The sequence below is a fragment of the Lissotriton vulgaris genome, chromosome 1_2 (genome assembly GCF_964263255.1).
Source record: "Lissotriton vulgaris chromosome 1_2, aLisVul1.2, whole genome shotgun sequence".
In the NCBI taxonomy this organism is placed as follows: Eukaryota; Metazoa; Chordata; class Amphibia; order Caudata; family Salamandridae; genus Lissotriton; species Lissotriton vulgaris.
Genome location: NC_141686.1, coordinates 163,155,543 through 163,172,410, shown reverse-complemented (window position 1 = coordinate 163,172,410; position 16,868 = coordinate 163,155,543). Strand labels below are relative to the sequence as shown.

The window sequence follows — 16,868 nt, the reverse complement described above, 5'->3', positions numbered from 1 at the left end:
GTAATCGAAACACATGGCCCCATAAAGAGAAGGGATCAATGCTCGTTTTCTTAATGATGGTGGTCTGGAGAAATCAGATGGAAGGTGATGATAGGTTGTTACTTGGGAAGATACGAGGCCGTGCCTTGTAACTAACTTGTAACACTGAACAAAACTGTTGAATATTAGAGAAACCACAAAGCAGGTTGTCGTATTACAGCGCCTGCATTCCCACAGTGATTCATGACGCCGACATTGCTTTAAATGACTTGTATGTTGTTGTTTAGGTGTCCCCTCACATTTAGCAACACCCCCCCTTATGACCTATGCAGACGAACACGAAACTCTTAATGTATTTCTGCACAGAAACATACATGCACTTTGCATGCAGAGCGCCAGCATTTGTCACCCATGTACACAGCTGACCGGAGGCGCAGGCGCATACACTCCAACCTGGAGTGTCTCATATGAAGAGAATTCAAGTATACGTACAGTACCAGACAAAGCTTAAGGGGTATTCGAGGGATGATTTTAAGATGGGCAGAAGGCTGTATGGATGAATAGATGTAGGTTTCAGGTACACTTTATGCACAGAAAATAGAATTCGAAGTAGAGAACAGAGCAAAATGCTGTCACCCATACAGTCATTGGCCTCTCCTTGGTACATCCTTTCACATCTAGTAGTCAAAGGCCATAAAGTGGAGGATATTGTTTTTAGAACTGGGGTAAAACAGTCACCATCCACAGATTTGGACAAGGGAGACTTGGAGTAATGCCGATTTTCATTTCTGCATTTGAGGGCTGGTACATTTATTACTCAACTGAGGTCATTTGCTGAGGAACTCACATTCAAAGTGGAGAATGAGTAGAATATCAATGCCCATTCCATTCTTGGCCTCTTATAGTAGAAATCTCTTGCAAAGCATGATAGAAGGCTTTGCTGCAAGCAGAAATTTCAGGGACCCGCTGAGTAAGGGCGAGATGGGTTCCATCCAAACCGGTTATACTTTTGATGCTTCCCAGCACAATTGAGACACGTGCAAACACTTCATAGAGACAATGGATTTCAGTAGCAAAATTCAAATGTAAAATACATGTGTTGCAGTCTCTTTGAACACAGAAAGGTGTGGAACAAAACTTTTGAATATTAGAGAAACCACGAAGCAGGTTATCGTTTTACAGTGCGTGCATTCCCACAGTGATGCATGACTCCGACGTTGCTTTAGATGACTCGTATGTTGTAGTTTAGGTGTCCCCTCACGTTTAGCAACACCCCCCCTTATGACCTACTCAGACTAACACGAAACTCTAATGTATTCTTGCACAGAAACCTACATGCACTTTGCGTGCAGAACGCCAGCATTTGTCACCAATGTACACAGCTGAACGGAGGCGCAGGCACATACAGCCCAACCCGGAATGTCTCATATGGAGAGAATTCAAGTATACGTACAGTACCAGATAAAGCTTAAGGGGTATTCGAGAGATGATTTTAAGATGGGCAGAAGGCTGTTTGGATGAATAGATGTAGGTTTCATGTACACTTTATGCACAGAAAATAGAATTCGAAGTAGAGAACAGAGCAAAATGCTGGCACCCATACAGTCATTGGCCTCTCCTTGGTACATCCTTTCACAACTAGTAGTCAAAGGCCAGAAAGTGTAGGGAAATGTTTTTAGAACTGAGGGGGAAAAACAGTCACCATCCAAGTATTGGGACAAGGGAGACCTGGACTAATGCAGATTTTAATTCCTGCATTTGGACGCTGGTACATTTTATATTCAACTGAGCCCATTTGCTGACTCAAAGCAGAGAATGAGTAGAATTTTAATGCTCATTCCGTCCTTGGCCTCTTATAGTAGAAATCCCTTGCACAGTGTGATAGAAGGCTTTGCTTCTCAGCACAACAGAGACGCGTGCAAACACTTTATTGAGACAATGGAGTGTCTCATATGAAGAGAATTCAAGTATACGTACAGTACCAGATAAAGCTTAAGGGGTATTCGAGAGATGATTTAAAGATGGGCAGTAGGCTGTATCGGTGAATAGATGTAGGTTTTATGTACACTTTATGCACCGAAAATAGAATTCGAAGTAGAGAACAGAGCAGAATGCTGGTGCCCATACAGTTATTGGCCTCTCCTTGGTACAAGCTTTCACATCTAGTAGTCATAGGCCATAAAGTGGAGGATTTTTTTTTAGAACTGGTGGAAAAAACAGTCACCATGAAAAGCAGGTGCTAGCCTTGGGCTATCTTGTAGGTTGTGTTTCTATCACCTGGTCCTGTTTGATTCTTACTCGATACTCTCTAATTTTTTGAGGACTTCCCACATGCTTACTGGCAAATCTGAACTTCCGTTTAAGATTACTTTGTTAGGTGTTGCGAATTGGAGTGTGCAAAGGATTACTGAGTGATGTAAACTTTAGAAAAAGAAAATAACTAAGTTGTTTTTTAAAATGTTGCCCGTGTCATCCTGTTTCATTAAGGACTCTCTACCAAGCAATATGTAATCTGGGAAAGTTTGAAACTGGTCCTTGAGCAAGAGGGATGGAATCCAAAGATTGGGACAAAGCAGACTTGGGGTAATGCAGATTTTCATTCCTGAACTGGGCCACTGGTACATTTAATACTGAACTGAGCCCATTTGCAGAGAATGAGTAGAATATCAATGCCCATTCCTTCCTTGGCCTCTTATAGTAGACATCCCTAGCACAGCGCGATAGAAGGCTTTGCTGCAAGCTGAAATTTCAGGGAACCCAATAGATTTCCCTTGGCTCCAGGCTGCAAAATAAATAGACTGGTGCCTCATACCTCCTCCATCAAATCTTACATAAAGTACACATCATTTACGTTGGACAGTCCTGACAGAGAATCGAATGGTTGTTGGTGAGTTCCCCTCGGCCTACCCTTCTGGTTAAACACGCAACTGAAAACTTATGGCTTGGAATACTAATGGCTTCACCACCATATGAACATGTGTACCAAAATAGAAAAATTACAAGTAAATTCCTCACACCAAGCGTAAACAAAAATGTGCAATGCAATTGCTCTGGCATTTACCCGAGTTTAAGCTATTGGCATTGTAAATGACAATGCTTTTTATTTATGTTTCAAAAACATAAAATAAAAGGCATTGTCATTTACAATGCCAATAGCTAAAACTCGCGTAAATGCGAGCCCTGTTGCATTGCAAATGCTTGTTTTTTCCTGGTGGCGACCTTCAGTCTCCGTGAGCCCGAAAATAAAGGGCAGAGGAAGTCAAGGGCGGGGACACCAAAGTATCCTGATGTGACAATTGTATTGGTCACAGTGGGTGCAGGCGAGTAACGGCCCCACTAAATGAAGTGTGAATCATGGCAGCAGCAAGGCCATCAGAGGTAGCAGTTTTCGTGCTAGCCTAAGACTGATGGCCCTTTTGGTGTTGTTTTGCAAGCCCTTAATCACAGAGGGGAAGGAGGAGGTGGTCGTGGGGACTGCAGAGGCCTTCGTCAATGTGCACCACACAGGCTTAAAGATGAAGTTGCACTTTTAAAAGTAGGGCTATTCCTGCAGTCCCGGGACCCTTTTTTAAAACAAAGAAGTAGGGGAACGGACTGACATAATTTTTAAAAGTAGAGGCATGCCGTGCCCTTCCGATCCCGCTCACTTCTAACACTGGCAATCGGGCATAATCCAGTATCACGTACAGTGCTGCGATGCGCTGTGCATGATTATAAGCGATGTTGTCATTTCCCAGAAGGCCTTCTGGGTATTGTAGTTTTTGTTCTGTACTCGGTATTCGTGAGGCAGGCGCTCATGAAGTCAAACCCTGACACGATGGACCTCAAGATTTTCACGCCCATCTCCCTGCTTCCCTTTGCAGCCAAGGTCATCAAAAAGGCCACCAATCTCCTGCTAGCAAACTTCATTGAAGGTAACAACATCCTGGACATCTCCCATCCGGATTTCAAAGCAATCAAAGTAATCAAGACTGCCCTACTTGCCGCCATCGACAACATCCTCTCCCTCCTCAATCAGGGTGAAATGGCAGACCTCATCCTACTGGACCTCTCGGCTGCATTCAACACCATCTCCCACCGGACCCTAGCCACACAGACTCCATGACGCCGGCATCAATGGCTAGACCCTTGACTGGATCCACTCCTTCCTCACCTACAGAACTCAGAGGGTCAGATTCCCTCCCTACCTCTCGCAACCGGCAGAGACCAACTGTGGAGTGCCCCAGGGCCCCTCCCTCAGCCCCACCCTTTTTAGCATCTACATGGCCCCCCTCGCAAACATCTTTAGGAACCATGGGCAACATCGTCTCATACATCGACAACACCCAGCTGATCGTCTCCCTCACCAATAAACCCAACATCACCCGATACAACTTCCAAGAAGGGATGAAAGCCGTTGCCACCTGGATGAAGAACAGCTGCCTGAAAACCAACTCAAAAAAGAAAGAAGTCCTCATCCTTGGCTCCATGCCCTCTGCATGGAATGACTCCCCCCACCCAACGGACCATGCACGAAACCTCAGCATCATACTAGACTCATCGCTCAAAATGAAATGCCAGATCACCGCCCTTTCCTCGAACTGCTTGTACACCCTCTGCATACTTCTAAAGACCTTCAGATGGATCCCAACCAAATCCTTAAAAACTGTCACGCATGCACTCCTCAGCAGCAGACTGGACTACGGCAACACTCCCTAAGTTGGAACCAACTAGAAACTCCTTCTCAAACCCAGTCTGTCCAGAACACCTCGATCAACCCAACTCTTACTGACCACTGTCCCACGTATCAGCAAGACTAGAACTGGAGTAAAATTCTCCTACCTCGCATTTAAAGCCTGGAGCACCCTCCCTCTCCACCTCCGGCAATCTCCCACTTTGCCCCAGTTCAGCAAGGACCTCAAGACCTGGCTTTTCGGGTTACCCCGGCACTCAACAGAGCCACCCCCTCTCCTCCCCAGTGCCTTGAGACCCTCACATGTGAGTAGTCGCACCTAACCAACCCTGATTGATTGATTAACCATGTCTCAGAGTCAGTCTCTCCATCCTATAGTGACTGTGTCTCCATGTTTACCATCTACGTGCTTGTTCCAGAGCACATGCCTCTTTGCCCCAGTGCAAATTCTATGTCTCCCTTTCCATAGCCTACAATTTCCTATCCCACTGGTCTGTCCCTCTAATCTAGTGTCCCTGTCCAAATCTACCTATCCCTTTGCCTCTGTGCCCAAACTTTGCTTGGACAAGAGTGAGACTCAGGGTCTCACTCTTGTCCAAGTGTCCATGTCCACCATTCCAGTTTCTGTCTTTCCTTGTGTACTGCTCTTGGAGGCACAGCACACCTTTGCTTAGCAGGCCTTGACCCCTGTATACTTTGCATCGTCCATACAGGGCACGGTAATGTACTGCCTGTGGCCATGCTCACCTAACCACGGGGAGGAACTACTCCTTCTTTGAAAAAATAAAAGCACTGTTCATTTTATAGAGTAAGCGTGCTGCATGATTCACGCATGTCCCTCTTACCAATTTACTCTCTTTGGTTAACACACACGGGGCCCGATGTAGGTAATCCCAGATTACCGATTCTTAAATACCGAATCATACCGATTCGGTATTTAAGAACTGGCAATCGGGATGTGGGTATTTTTACCGAATTCAATACCAATCGGTAAGTTTTGGTATTTACCGATTCGGTAATTACCGAATCGGTATTTGCCATTGATTGCAATGGGCCTTGAAGCCCATAGGAATCCATGGAAAATACTGATTCGGTATTTTACCGAATCTGCAAAAATACCGAATTGCCAAGGGGGACAGGGTGTCACTTTGACACCCTGTTGCACCCCTGTTTCTGGCTTGCCCCTAAGGGCATGTATGTGTGTCACATGGCAGAGGTGTACATGCACAGATGTGCATGTACACAGAAATTCTTAATTTACCACCCAATAGTATTGGGTGGTAAATTAAGAATTTCTAAGGGCCTGTGGCACTGCAAACTGTGCCACCTACATATGGATTTACAGAATCGGTATATTTACCGATTCAGAAAAATACCGAAGCGGTAAATTTAACGAATCGGTAAATATGCGAATCTGTAAATTCTGAGCCACCTACATGTCAAAAGCCATACACCAGTCGGTAACGGCCGAAATCGGCCATTACCGACCGGTATTGGGCGACCTACATCGGGCCCACTGTCTCTATCTCATTCCCAGCGCTTTGATCTGAAAGAGTCTCCTCTCTGGTCTTTTTTTCTGGTCTTTCAGATATTACCATTTTGATCTCAGCTATTGTCACTCTTGTACTCTTTTATCCCCGCATCTGATCTTTCTCATTGTCACTCTTATGATCTCTTTTGTTACTTCTTTGTGCTTTCTTTCCCCCCAAGCCAGTCAACTGCCCTCTGTTGTCAGTCCACTGGCCCCTTATTGTCACTCGTCTGCTCTCTCTCACTCTCAATGTCAATTCTTTCTTTATATATTTCTCTACTTCCCTCTCCCTCTGCCTCTCCGTCTTGATGACTCCACTACTCTCTCGCATTGGCACTCCGCCTGTAAGGCTGTGCAACGCAGCTAAGAGTCTTGTTGCACCACCCTGCGTTACTCTTGATAAATATGGCCCTTGATTTCAGTGCACTGCATTCTCTTTCCCTCTTACTGTCAATCAGTCTGTTTTCTCTTTCTGCGTCATCTTCAGCCAAGACAGCACAAAAATAACAAATGCCAACATAAGGCCCAATTCATAAAGGTAAATGTAGACTTTTGTATAACTTTTCTACTTTTCGATATTCATCAAGGTAAACATAGACCAAAAGTGTAACTATATCACTTTTCGGTATTCAAAAGTAGTAAGGTTAGACTTTTGGGCTAAGTTTACCTTTGTGACTACAAAAAAGTAGTAAACTTACACAGAAGTGTAAGTTTACCATTGTGAACCGGGCCCATAGTGTGTAAAAGTCTGCTCAAATGGAGCAGGTCTGCTCTAACACTAGTAGTGGTAGTATTAATAATAATCTTTGTGTTTTTATTTTATTCATACAGGTACATATAATTTATCACAATACTATTAAAACAGGTAACTTATCAGAAAAAGAAAAGGAAATCAATGTCTAGCGAATAAGATAACATAAGAACCCCAAGAAAACCCTAATATACAGCCCGAAAAAACACAAAAAATACAAAAGTAGATCCAAGTCATCAATAAATAGTATGAACCTTATCAAACATAAGTAAAATCCTTTAGAACATTACAGATCTGTTGGTATGCATGTCAATGCAGTGCAAACAGTTTAAATTAGGAAAATAGTGAAGACCTTACATGGACATCTCCAGTAAGAAATCTAATATTGGTAAAACAGGTAAGCATTTGCTTGTTCAAAATTTAATTTCTTTAAAAGATGAACAAGATATTGCTTCCGTGGTGGTTTAAAATAGTACAAAACATAATTAAGTGAATAGTATTTTGCATGGGGATTGGATCTCAAGTGCAAGGATGCAGCACCTTAGCCAACTGCTGATCCTTGGAGAAATTCCAAAGGTGATGAATCATATTCAGGCCAAAGCAAGTCCATAAAAAACTGTGTCTGCCATTGGTTAAAAAGCACAGGTAAGGTCTGAGTGTGTATATAGTTTTAGAAAATACATAAGATCTTACTGAGGATTTAGTTAATTCCTTTTTCTGTCTCACATCGTTCCAAAATTTTAAACAGACGATTTTGGTCTATTGTAGGTCAGCTTTGCTTATAAGATTTTGCTTACAAAACAGTTTTGGTCAACCCAAGTCCGCAAAAGAATTGGATTTTTATTTCCCTATATAATCTTAAACAATCCTTAATTATAAGGCAATTAAGTTTACTTACTGGTTTCTCCCTAGGATCCCAAGTATTACTAGCTGAACTCTTCATGGCAGGTGAACAAAGGGCTGCTTTTGGGCAGAGATAAAAGTCATTCTAAAAACCTGTGTCCCTCTTCCTCTAAATTGGGGAGAGTGATATAAACCCAAATACCTAAATGATTACAGGCAAAAGGGACACATTCAGCCTGATATATATGGAGCATAGTTATGGTAGATCTGGGGCCCGATTCACAGAATGAATTTAAGACTCAATCCTAAACTTACTACTATTTTGGTATTCACAGAATGCACTTACTACTTTTGGCATTCACAGAATGAACTTACTACTTTTGGTGTTCACAGAAGTTAGGATTTTAACTTTGTCTGACGAAGAAGAAGTGCTTGCTGGCTCCACGCGTGGTGTTTTAAGGAGAATAAGAGTGCAACTCTGGATTTATCAAGATTCGTAAGGATTACTCTATTTATTACAAAGGATGGATTTGAATCCTAAATTCGGATGTTAACTTTGGAAGAGGACAAGTTTTTACATATTGGGGCCACAACTATCATATTTAAGTGAGAATAGGAACGCCTAATTCAGAACATCAATCGCTACATATTGCTGCCAATTTTAGGGACTCCATCCATCCACCCAAGATAAGTGCATATAAGAGAACATTCACAACTATAGACGCCTGGATTAATGAACAAAGAACCTTGAAAAGGCCCTGAGGGCGAAGCGTGCGTCGGCTGCTGTCTTTTCTCTTGTGAACTGTGGAAATTAAAATCAAACCAGACCTCAACCTAAGAAGATTTGTTCGGACTCCCTGTTTTTCCTTTGAGACTTTCTGGATTTAGAACATATAGGACACTGAGACTTTACTGATTGTGCTAGAAAAATACTTATATTACCTTAATTTGAAATAATGATATTGGTGTGCTCAGGTGTTGTGCATATATAAGCGTGGGAGATATGACGGCATATCGGGAATGTGTGAGGGGAGAACTGTCACTTTTATGTCTGTTTATGTTCCACCAGGCCTGCAGACAGACACTTTTAGGGACTTCAGTGCCATCTTCCTAACTCTGCCCATGGGTTTACTGGTGATGGGCAGGGATTTCAATGCGGTGATAGATGGCGAGGTAGATAGACATCCAGCCGAACGCTAAAGCCATCTCAGAGGTGGCTTCCTGAGTTCTTAGAAACAACAGGGCTCGCTGATGGTTGGAGTTTAAAGAACCCGAGTGGGATGCACCACACACATGCATCCGCGGCACATCGCACCCTCTCTAGAATAGACTATGTAATGATACCTGCGGCTCAGGAGGCGTCGGTCCGAGAAGTGGGTAGGAGAATTTCTGATCATTTGCCGGTGTGGCTCCGGGTAGAGGTCGACCGATTTGATGTAAGTAGAATTGCCCCTATGAACGCATGGCACCTTAGAGATCCCGCCGCCAAGAAAGGGGGTCGTAACGAGTATGTAAAGGTACTTTAATGAAAACTCGGGATCAGTCGACTCAGCATCGACTTTATGGGAGGCCTATAAGACAGTTATTCAAGGGGAGGTCCTATCATTAGTTGCGGTAACAAAGAGGAAGATTCGGGCCGAGGTAGACCCGGTGAGGCGGAAGTGTCCAAGATGGAGATTGATGTGTCCCGGGATGCAACCCCCGAGAGTATGCTTCAGTTGAAACTCCTCCAAGATGAATATAGGCGATTAGCTAGGGATAAGGCCAAGTTACAGCACGCAGACACCCAGAGCAGGATATGTGAACAAGGCGACAAAGCTGGTAAACTGATTGGATGGCTTGAGAGAGGAGAGTGTGTGTCGAGGCTAGTGCCAGAGTTGCGGAAAAGTGACTCAGATAGTATAACTGACCCGCAAAGTATAGTGAATGAGTTCACAGAATATTATAGTTCAGTATATACATCCGCAGGTGTCTACACAGCGGAGGACAACGCGGCCATGATACACGACATTCGTATGCCCACACTATCGGAAGAGGATCGGAACTATATAGAATCCCCCCTTACAAATGATGAAGTGGCACAGGCCGTTAGAAGCTTACACTCCGGGAAGGTTACGGGCCCAAACGGGATCCCCATAGAGCTGTACAAATTTAGTGCTAACAGGCTGGCCCCATTTCTTTGTGCCATGTTTGTAGAGAGTAAAGATAGGGGGCAGCTTCCCTATGATCAGCGTGTAGCTAATATTGTAGTTATTCACAAAGCTGGAAAGCCTAGGGAGCGTTGCTCCTCCTATAGGCCCATCTCGTTATTGAATGCTGAACCTATGATTCTGGTGAAGCTCCTGGCAATGAGACTAGCTAAGGTCATTATCACCCCGATACATCCGGATCAATCCGACTTTATGCCATGTCGAAATACGGCACTTAACCTACGAAGGCTGCATGGGATACTAGGCGGTGCCTAAAGATAAATGAGCCGGCAGTGTTGGTGTCATTGGATGCCACCATGGCATTTTACAAGGTGGAGTGGCCCTACTTGTTCGTAGTTTTGGGGAAGATGGGCATCGGCCCTGAGTTTGTCGCTTGGGTCCGTCTCCTATATGCAGATCCACTTGCCAGGGTTGTAGTGAACAACCGAAAATCCGCTGACTTCTCCCTGGGCAGAGGCACGAGGCAGGGTTGTCACCTGTCCCCACTTCATTTTGCCCTGGCTCTCGAGCCATTGGCGGCATGGGTCCGATGGGACCATTCGATTGGAGGGCTGCGATGGACGCCGTACTGGGAGGGCAAGATCTCGCTATACGTGGATGATATCCTGCTTTACCTCACCAATCCCAGGGAATCTTTGATCTGTTTTTTAGATGTACTAACTTTATTTGGGAGATATTCCAGGTTCGCTTTCAACTGGTCGAAGTCAGTTCTTTTTGTCCTAAGTGGAGACCCTCCGGTGGTCCCAAATTCCTGCCCACTGCAGATTGAACCGATAGGATTCCGATACCTCATCGTTTACGTGACGCTAGACCCGAAGTTGAGATATGCCAATAATTTGGACCCTCGCTGACCCGGCTTAGGAAAGATGTGGCGAGGTGGAGGGCGCTGCTGCTCTCCCTTTTGGGTAGGGCCGTGCTCTTTAAAATGATGGCCTTCCCAGATTCCTGTATGCTCTCCATAATGCGATGGACCCGGTCCCATCGTCCTACTTTAGAGAGATCGAGACCCTTCAACGGCAGCTACTATGGGAGGGCAAGCCTCGCACTGCCTTCACTAAGCTTACACTCCCCTGGTATGATGGGGGATCGGCTTGCCGGATCTACAGAAATACTATTGGGCCTCCCAATTGGCGGCGGTGAACCACGCAATTTATGGGTCGCCTGGAGACCCTGGATATGCGATGGATCATGGACAGGTGCCTGGAGGTGACTTTACGAGGGTGTTATATGCCGGGCCAGCCAATTTCCCCTCGCCGGACCGTCGGCTCTAGCAGTGCAGGTGTGGCACGCAGGGACTCGACATCTTAAGTGGGACGGAAGGCTCACCCTTGCAACCCCATTATGGAATTCAGAGAGACTGGGCAGCCTATGGAAAACAAAGGGATTTGACAAGTGGGATCTCATTGGGATCTCCCAGATCAAGGATATCTGGGGAAGGACACAGTACTTACGTTTGGCGCCCTCCAGGAAAAGTATAATCTACGGGAGAGCGAGCATTACCGATTCCTCCAAGTTAGGCATGCCCTGCTTGCGCATGTCCCCAGAGGCATCGCACTCCCGGATGCCTCTCCCCTGGAAGATCGAGTGTTGGATGGGCACCTCCCGGAAAAGACTATTTCGTTAATATACAAAAAGCTTATTAACAAAATGGGAGACCCACTGGCTGGAACCAGGGCACATTGGGTGGCTGATAGCTTGGAACTCGATGATGAGAACTGGAGGGAGGCGGTTTCTTCCCCAAAGGTAGTGGCCATTCAAATAAGACTTAGGCTCGTGCAACTAAAAATCCTTCATAGGTCGTATGTCACGGACCCCGGCTGGTACACATGGGTCGGTCGGAGAGTGAGTGGTGCTGGAGGGGGTGCGGAGAGCTTGGAACTTTCATGCAGATTTTGTGGCACTGTGTAGAAATACAGGAATATTGGGTCAAAATTCATGAAAAGATGCGAGAGGTGTTGGCGATGGAGATTCCGCTGGAGGCTCGACGGTGTGTCTTAAATGTCTGGAAGCCTACTGATTTGAGTGCTTACGAGAGACAGTGGGTGACCCTGGCGTGTATGATTGCCAAGCGTAACATTGCACAGTTGTGGGGCACCTGCCAGCCGCCCCAGATCGGGAGGTGGATGGAAGACCTGGCTGGTGCATGTACAGGGAAAGATTGGTCTACATCGCTAGGGGCTGTCCTGCGAAGTCGGGGAAGATTTGGGGAGCCTGGAATAGTTATCTGGGTGATATCTGTGCTCCTCCAGTTGTTCGAGACGAAGTAGCAAACACAAGTCCCCATGATATCTAAATGTGATTCTGTATGCATTATCTTGGAGTGTGGAGATGTTCATATGACAAATGTTGAATTAATATATGTCACCTGATGCCTTTTTCTTTTGGTTTGATTAATAAAAAGATTTTTTTTTTTAAACAATGTTTACATCTACCATTTGGAGTTAACTTGGTGGACCATAGTTTGGAGTGGTTGATATGATTAAATGCCGAGCTAAGAGCTATGAAACCCATGTGTATAGACCCTACTATGGCAACTGTGTGTTTGTTTATTAATGAGGTGTAAGTTCAGATATTGTTCGATCATGCCCAGGCAATCTCTTAACTCATAGTAATGATGCATCTAACAATGTGATAGGTAAATAATAGTTAGGATGGTGTTTGTTACCCTTTTTAAATACCGGGACAGTTAGTAATTGTGACCATGAAGGGTAAGGAGGTAGCCTTACTTGCATGGCTGATTTTCAGGGGACAGTTATTGAGGTGGCCCTAAGGTCAGGATTGTGCTTGTTTACATCCATAGGGATTCCATCTGGGCCTAGTGCCTTCCCCTTTTGGTTCTTAGCTATAGCCTTGATAGTGTCTTCACAAATTAAAGATATCCCAGGTGACTGATTAACTAGGTCAGAAAAGAGACATCCATTTTCGAAAAGTGAGAGACACAGTCATTCGCCTGTGTGCATCACCCAAGGAATGGGGAGTTTCTTTTTTCACAGACATGGAAGTTCACTATACCCCAAAATGCCACTGTCTTCCAGCTTGAAGACCAGTCCCAGTTGATCCCATGCCTCCTCCCTAATGCCCACCTTTTTAACTAAAAATGGCCTATTGGTAAGCCAATCTACATCACTTAAACTTCAGGATTAGAATACGATATTCTTTTTAGAGCAAGTCTTAGATTGTTGTGTGCTAAGGTGCAAGGGCTGTCAAAACATTTGAAAGAGTTCTTTTAGAAAACCTTAAAAGAAGCAGTTTAAAGTCTCTTAATGTTAGAACAAATAGAAGTTAAATAATTAAGTACTAAATAGGGTGAGGTGTCCCAGTCGAGGCAAACTTTCATTCTTTAAGACAGCAGGACATCAAATGCTGCCAAAATTGGCTTAATTTTGTCCCAGTGGAGCCTGCATCTCTGTTCCTGGAGATTTTCTGTTCTCTCATACGATAGAGCTGTAATTTCTTTACTAATGCACCAATTAGAAGAGACAGAAAACAGGATATGGTTGCTAAAGTTACTAACAATATCTTCAAAATCAACGGAGACAGTGCAAAGAATGGAAGTGATAAAATTATACTCAATTATACTTTTGTGTTTCCAGCCATACTAGGTAGGGAAGTTAGAGGTGGATAAAACACCAACATCTAAATTGAATAGTAAGCACAATTACCAGTGAAGCGAGTGAAATACAGGCCAGGCCATGCCTTTTGTGTATTAGGCACAGATCGCAGATGTTGGCTTGTCCTGTATGTGCTACAGACAGAGGTATTTATCTAAAAAAAAGGGACTTCGGGCCAGATGTAGGTGGCCCAATACTGGTCGGTCACCGAATTTCGGCCGTTACCGACCGGTATTGGGCATTTGGGATGTAGTTGGCCTAAATTGCAAATTCGGTAATTTACCAATTCGGTATTTTAAGGAATCTGTAAATTACCGAGGGCCAGATGTAGGTAAATCACATTTACCGATTTTGAAATACCGAATTTTACCGATTCGGTATTTCAAAATCGGTAAATGTGATGTAGGTACCAACATCTGGATTATTTACCGATTCCTTAAGAATTCGGTATTTACCGATTCGGTAAATACCGAATCGGTATTTGCTATTGAATCCTATGGGCCTTGAAGCCCATAGGATTCAATTCAAATACCGATTCGGTATTTACCGAATCGGTAAATACCGAATTTGTCAAAGGTGCAGGGGGTGTCACTTTGACACCCTCTAGAACCCCCAAAACGGGCATGTGTGCAATGTGGCACACAGACATGCCCTAAGGGCACGTCTGTCTGTCACATGGCACATGTGTACATGCACAGATGTGCATGTACACAGGAATCAGTATTTTACCATGGATTTGTATTCCATGGTAAAATACCGATTCTGAAAGCCATGTGCCAATGGAATATTGGCTACCCACATTGCATTTTCGGTAATTTTACCGAATCGGTAAATATTACCGAATCGGTAAATTTACCGATTCGGTAATAATAACGATTCGGTAAAATTACCGAATATATGCCCCTACATCTCCATAGCCCTTTACCGATCGGAAACGGCCGAAAATCAGTATTTTCGGCCGATTCCGATCGGTAAAGGGCTACCTACATCTGGCCCCGATTCCTTAAAATACCGAATCAGTAAATTACCGAATTTGCAATGTAGGGAGCACTCAAATGAGTGCTTATAGCTCCCATTTGGAACTAGTTTTGCCGTACCTTCAGGATTGCCTTTCCCTAGTATAATCATAAGATTGGATGGCTTAACTACTTTAAGAACTTTTTGACTGATTTGGGATATGCAAGATTTTATCATTCGCCTCTAACAATTTCGGAGTTATCTAGAAAGGCTCTTAATAAACTTTGTTTAAGCCATCTAGATCAACTGCGATTGTCTATTGAGGCTCCCAAATCCTCAACATATGCCAACCACCTAAACAACAACGACTATTCAGCCCTATCTCACTTTTAACCTAAGCACTTATGAAAGGTTTCTTCTAACACGTTTTAGGCTGGACATATTTCATCGCCTAATTACCTTCCCAAAAATGAACGATTGGTCAAAACGATTAACATTATGTCCGTGTGATGATGCTTCTAAACAAACGACAATTCATCTGGTTCTATTTTGCAAATTTTATAAAGATTTTAGGAAGCGTTGGTTGATTCCGATTTTAAAGATTATGGGCCGTTGTAGATGTCGACCAGCCTATCTCGCCATGCAGTACCTTGAGGAACCATGTGCTGCTAAGAATATTGTACTATTTTTAAAATTGTGTGTAAGATATAGGCCAAATCTAGAATAGTCGATGGAATTATAGATAATTTCCTGAACATACCCCCAAATCAGATCTCGCCCCTAAGCACTTTAACTGTATATACATTTCTAATCAATTGTAACTTTTAATCAATCTTTTTATCTGTTTTTATTTGTAAAAATGTTTTAAGTAATTCATGTGAATGTACATTTATGGTTTTTCTACACAATGAGAAACGAATAAAGGATTTTTGACTTTGACTTTGAGTGCTTTTCCCCATTTTAGGATTCGTTATTTACCACCAACTATAAGTTGGTGGTAAATAAGGAATACCTTTGAAAATGCAGATCTGTGCATTTTCAACCGTGCCATGTGGCAGACATACATGCCCTTAGGGCATGTATGTGTGCCACATCTGCACACAAGCACGATTCAGGGGTGCAACAGGGTGCCAAAGTGACACCCTGGCACCCTTGAATGTTTCCCCCATTTTATCGAATCGGTATTTACCGATTCGGTAATTGCCATTCATTCCTATAGGCCTCCCATTTACCTATTCTTAAATACCGAATCAGTAAAATTCGGTATTTATGAATAGGTAAATTGGGATTACCTACATCTGGCCCTTATATCCTTATTGCTATTTAGAGTCTATGTTGCCCTCTCATGGGCTGGTTTTAGAATCATACATAACTGATAAAATTATCCTATATGTGTAACCTGTGGGATGTGATAATTTTGGCCAATTAAGTTCATGTATTTGTCCCATGCAGGCCATGGAGGCGTGCAAAGATGCAGGACTTGTGAAGTCCATTGGGGTGTCCAATTTCAACCGCAGACAACTGTAGCTGATCCTTAACAAACCAGGGCTCAAGTACAAACCAGTCTGTAACCAGGTAAGAGATGAACTCCTTCTGACAACTATTATGCACTAACTTTCAGGTGTTATGGGTAACCGGCGCACATTAAACATATGAATCTTAATCCTCTACTTGTATTACTGGTGCATCCAAGAACTTTGGGAGAAAACACCCCACCTCCAATAATTTTCAACCAATGTTGAAATTACATAAAACACAAGATATCGGAGCACACAGAAAATTAAATGCAATTGCCACTTGTAAGTCCAAAATTCCACTCCAAAGTAATAGTGTTTACAACAGAAATCTTTTTATTCCACAAAATCCACTCCTTGCGCCAATGCATTTTGCCTAGGTTCAAGACACCTACGGCTTCATCAAGGCTTCACAAAGTCAGTATCAACCCTTATCGTTGTTCCCCTCCTGATATATGTATATTTTCTTCCCAATGCTAAGAAGGTATTGTGAAAATGCCGTATTGCCCTGGCTTTTCAATCATATATATTGAGGCAGCACGCCTCCAATATTTCAGCCTGGCATATATTATCCTGTAGTTATAGAGGTAAGACTTCAAATTCGAGTGGCCAGCTGTTAAGTCCAAAGTTGTATTTTCCCTTCAATTCTGGGTCCCTTCACTTATCGGCTATTATGCACTAAAATATATGCTCAGGCTCCCTGTTTCTGGAAAGGATCAGCATAATATTTCATGGAAAGGACTGTTTTTTATAGGATTCTTCTCTGTAGTATTCCCTGAGTGGAGAAGATTCTCATCTTC

The 16,868-nt window shown here is 43.5% G+C and overlaps 1 pseudogene across 1 annotated transcript in view; it reads left to right on the top strand.

Annotated features, from left to right (window-relative positions):
* The window catches only part of LOC147734751 (aldo-keto reductase family 1 member C3-like), a 202,093-nt pseudogene that overhangs the window by 87,093 nt on the left and 98,132 nt on the right, over positions 1–16,868 (top strand). Inside the window, exon 5 of the transcript XR_015307539.1 lies at positions 16,007–16,129. The product of XR_015307539.1 is annotated as an aldo-keto reductase family 1 member C3-like (transcript). The remainder of the gene's footprint in view (positions 1–16,006; positions 16,130–16,868) is intronic.